General features: G+C 41.0%; 1 non-coding gene across 1 annotated transcript; it reads left to right on the top strand.

The window, feature by feature from the left end:
• Nucleotides 1–1,539: 1,539 nt before the first annotated feature.
• Nucleotides 1,540–1,646, top strand: LOC148580051 (small nucleolar RNA R71). The gene has a single exon (XR_015895277.1). It is a non-coding gene; the product is annotated as a small nucleolar RNA R71 (small nucleolar RNA).
• Nucleotides 1,647–4,244: the final 2,598 nt, after the last annotated feature.

Raw genomic sequence — 4,244 nt, 5'->3', positions numbered from 1 at the left:
TGCAATTTTACATTTCTTGCAATTTAAGATTCTTACAATTTACATTTCTTGCCCCTTAAGTTACTTGCCAATTTACATTCTGCAACTTTAAATTCATTGTCCTTTACTTCCTGTTGGTTACAATTTCACCCAATCTCACTTAAATGTTAGCTTGACTAAACTAATCACCCACTAAAGTTGCTTGATCCATCAATCCCTGTGGGATCGACCTCACTCCCGTGAGTTTTATTACTTGATGCGACCCGATACACTTGCCGGTTAGTTTTGTGTGTTTGGGATTCGTTTTTTGTTTTCCGAAAAAACACCATCAGGTGTCACTAACGTTGTCGACCACCTTGTTTCTTCACGTTAACTTCCACGTTAACTAGGTTAACGTGGGAGTTAACGTGGCTTATTGTGACTTGGCCAATGTTAGTGATAAAGTTGAATGTCACTAACGTTGGCTTCCCCTTTACTTCTCAACGTTAGAGGCCACGTTAACTAAGTTAACATGGCAACTAACATGGCCACTTATGAGCTTGGTCCAACGTTAGTGATAATGTTAAGTGTCACTAACGTTGGCTCCATTTCCTTTCTTCCACGTTAGAATTCACGTTAACTTAGTTAACGTGACTCTTAACGTGGGCGATGATGGCTTCGAGAGCGTTATTGGCAATTGCTTTTCTCATTAACTTTGCAAGTTACTCCCATTCCACGTTAGTGTTAACGTTAGTGTAACTAACGTAGCCACTAATGTGGTTCTTCTTTGCTTCCTTTGTCCTGAAATCAAGCAATAAAGTGCATCAAAGTTCTAATCCAAGTCATGGGAAATGCAACATCCAATTTGTCATTAAATTCATGCAAAATCCTCATGAAATCATGTAAGGTGCACAATGTATGCTCGAATCAAGATGTAAGTGAATATCTACCCAAAACTAGCTTATTTCCTAAGGAAATGCATGAAACTACCCTAAAAACAGTAAAGAAAAGGTTAGTGAAACTGGCCAAAATGCCCTGGCATCATGTTGATATGATCTCTGTGTGGAATGTTGGTGAGCTGCATTGTTGTTGGGGTTGTGGCGTCTCTGATCTTGGCCTTGGTCTTGTTGATTTTCCTAACCAAAGTTTGGGTGGTTCCTCCAACCAGGATTGTAAGTCTTGGAGTATAGGTCATGGTTCTGCCTAGGTGGATTTCCAATGTAGTTGGCTTGTTCCTGATCACCTTCTGCTTCTTCATTCACTCCTTCTTGAGCTGCTGTTGAGGTGGGGATTACTGCTACTTGACTCCTCTCCATCTTCTTGGTAAGGTCAGCCAGCTGCTTGGTGATTATCTTGTTTTGAGCTAGCAGTGCATCCACATTGTTTAGCTCCATTACTCCTCTAGTCTTGCCCCTTTCAGAAGCATAGAAGTAGTCATTATCAGCTACAGTCACAATGACATCTATGGCTTTTCCAATGGTCTTCTTCTTGTTCAGAGATCCCCCAAATGAGTAGTCTACTGCCTTCTTTGATTCATAAGAAAGACCTTCATAGAAAATGTGTAACTGCACCCATTCATTGAACATATCTGGTGGGCACCTTCTTGTCAGATCCTTAAACCTTTCCCATGCTTCATATAGAGTCTCACCATCTTGTTGCCTGAAAATTTGAACCTCAGCTCTCAACCTGTTGATTCTTTGAGGAGGATAGAATCTCGCCAAGAATTTGTTCACCACATCTTCCCAAGTTGTTAAGCTCTCTTTCGGGAAGGATTCCAGCCATTTAGATGCCTTGTCCTTGAGTGAGAAGGGGAATAGAAGCAGTCTATAGGTGTTAGGATGAACACTATTAGACTTCACAGTATCACATATCCACAGGAAGGTGGTTAAATGTTGATTGGGATCTTCTTGAACACATCCTTCGAATGAACAGTTGTTCTGAACAAGGGTGATGAGCTGTGGCTTTAGTTCAAAGTTGTTGGCATGTATGGTTGGCTTTTGGATGCTACTTCCACAGTTTCCAGGGTTTGGACTGATGTAAAATCCCAAAACTCTTCTCTCTTACCCAGCATGATGCACTAGGCCTTCTCTGCCATGGTTGTGAGCCTCTTCTTCATGATGGTTCTCCATATTCTCATCCATGTCTGGTTTAAAATACTCCTCTTCTTTCTCCGTACCAACTACTCTCTTTCCTCTTGCTTCCCTCCTTAATCTAAGGAAGGTCCTCTCAGGTTCAGAATCAAAGGAAGTTGAAGCCCCGTTTCTTCTACCTGTCATACAACCAACAAGGCAAAAGCAAGAAGGGGGTAGATGCAGAGAGTATTCTTGTTAGAAATGCTGTTAGTGTGAGTGATGCAATATATTAAACAGTTAGTGGGTTAGTAAACTGAATTGTAAACAACTAAGAAAAGGGTAGGGGAAAAGGAAGAAAACAGCTAAACTGAAAGTGAATTACCCAAATAAAATCAAACAAAATAAAAAAATGCTCAATCTAGTTATCCACCAATTTAATCATTGTTGATGCAAAATTAATCCCCGGCAATGGCGCCATAAACTTGATGCACGGAAACTTGTCTCTCAACAAATTTCCCTCGGCAAGAATACCGAATTGTCGTCAAGTAAAAACTCACAATAGAGTGAGGTCGAATCCCATAGGGATTGATTGGTCAATGATGAGCGGATAATTTATACGCTTTTTGGCATTGTTTTTAGTATGTTTTTAGTAGGATCTAGTTACTTTTAGGGATGTTTTCATTAGTTTTTATGTTAAATTCACATTTCTGGACTTTACTATGAGTTTGTGTGTTTTTCTGTGATTTCAGATATTTTCTGGCTGAAATTGAGGGACTTGAGCAGAAATCAGATTCAGAGGTTGAAGAAGGACTGCTAATGCTGTTGGATTCTGACCTCCCTGCACTCAAAGTGGATTTTCTGGAGCTACAGAACTCGAAATGGAGCGCTTCTAATTGCGTTGGAAAGTAGACTTCCAGGGCTTTCCAAAAATATCTAATAGTCTATACTTTGGCCAAGAATAGACGACGTAAACTGGCGTTCAACGCCAGCTTTCTGCCCAAATCTGGCGTCCAGCGCCAGAAAAGGAGCCAAAACCAGAGTTGAACGCCCAAACTGGCACAAAAACTGGCGTTCCACTCCAAGAAGGACCTCTACACGTGCAACACTCAGGCTCAGCCCAAACACACACCAAGTGGGCCCCGGAAGTGGATTTATGCATCAATTACTTACTTCTGTAAACCCTAGTAGCTAGTTTATTATAAATAGGACCTTTTACTATTGTATTAGACATCTTTGGATTATCTTTTGATCTTTTGATAATCTTTGAACGCATAAATCCATATGGAAACACTTAGGTGAACCTTATAGAAACACCTATAACTCATCATGGAGAAATCATCCAAATTTCTCATGGAAGGATCAAAAGCCTCAACAAGGCTTTAATAATGGTGGAAGAAACAGGTTTAACAAACCTTTTCCATCATCCACTCAGCAACAGACAGAGAACTCTGAACAAAATGCTTCTAATTTAGCAAATCTAGTCTCTGATCTGTCTAAGGCCACTGTGAGTTTCATGAATGAAACAAGGTCTTCCATTAGAAATTTGGAAGCACAAATGGGCCAGCTGAGTAAAAGGATCACTGAAATCCCTCCCAGTACTCTCCCAAGCAATACAGAAGAGAATCCAAAAGGAGAGTGCAAGGCCATTGACATAAGCAAAATGGCCGAACCCAATGAGGGAGAGGAGGACGTGAATCCCAAGGAGGAAGACCTCCTGGGACGTCCAGTGACCAATAAGGAGCTTCCCTCTGAGGAACCAAAGGAATCTGAGACTCATCTAGAGACCATAGAGATTCCATTGAACCTTCTTATGCCCTTCATGAGCTCTTATGAGTATTCCTCTTCTGAAGAGAATGAGGATGTTACTGAAGAGCAAACTGCCAAGTTTCTTGGTGCAATCATGAAGCTGAATGCCAAATTATTTGGCATTGATACTTGGGAAGTTGAACCTCCCTTGTTCATCAATGAACTAAGTGATCTGGATCAACTGACATTGCCTCAGAAGACACAGGATCCTGGAAAGTTCATAATACCCTGCACCATAGGCACCATGATCTTTAAGGCTCTGTGTGACCTTGGTTCAGGAATAAACCTCATGCCCCTCTCTGTAATAGAGAAACTGGGAATCTATGGGGTGCAAGCTGCTAAAATCTCATTAGAGATGGCAGACAGTTCAAGAAAACAGGCTTATGGACAAGTAGAGGATGTGTTAGT

Source organism: Arachis ipaensis, chromosome B10 (genome assembly GCF_059453495.1).
Source record: "Arachis ipaensis isolate K30076 ecotype BB chromosome B10, ASM5945349v1, whole genome shotgun sequence".
Lineage (NCBI taxonomy): Eukaryota > Viridiplantae > Streptophyta > Magnoliopsida > Fabales > Fabaceae > Arachis > Arachis ipaensis.
Note: the sequence above shows the minus strand (reverse complement) of the source record. Positions and strands in the feature narration are given on the sequence as shown.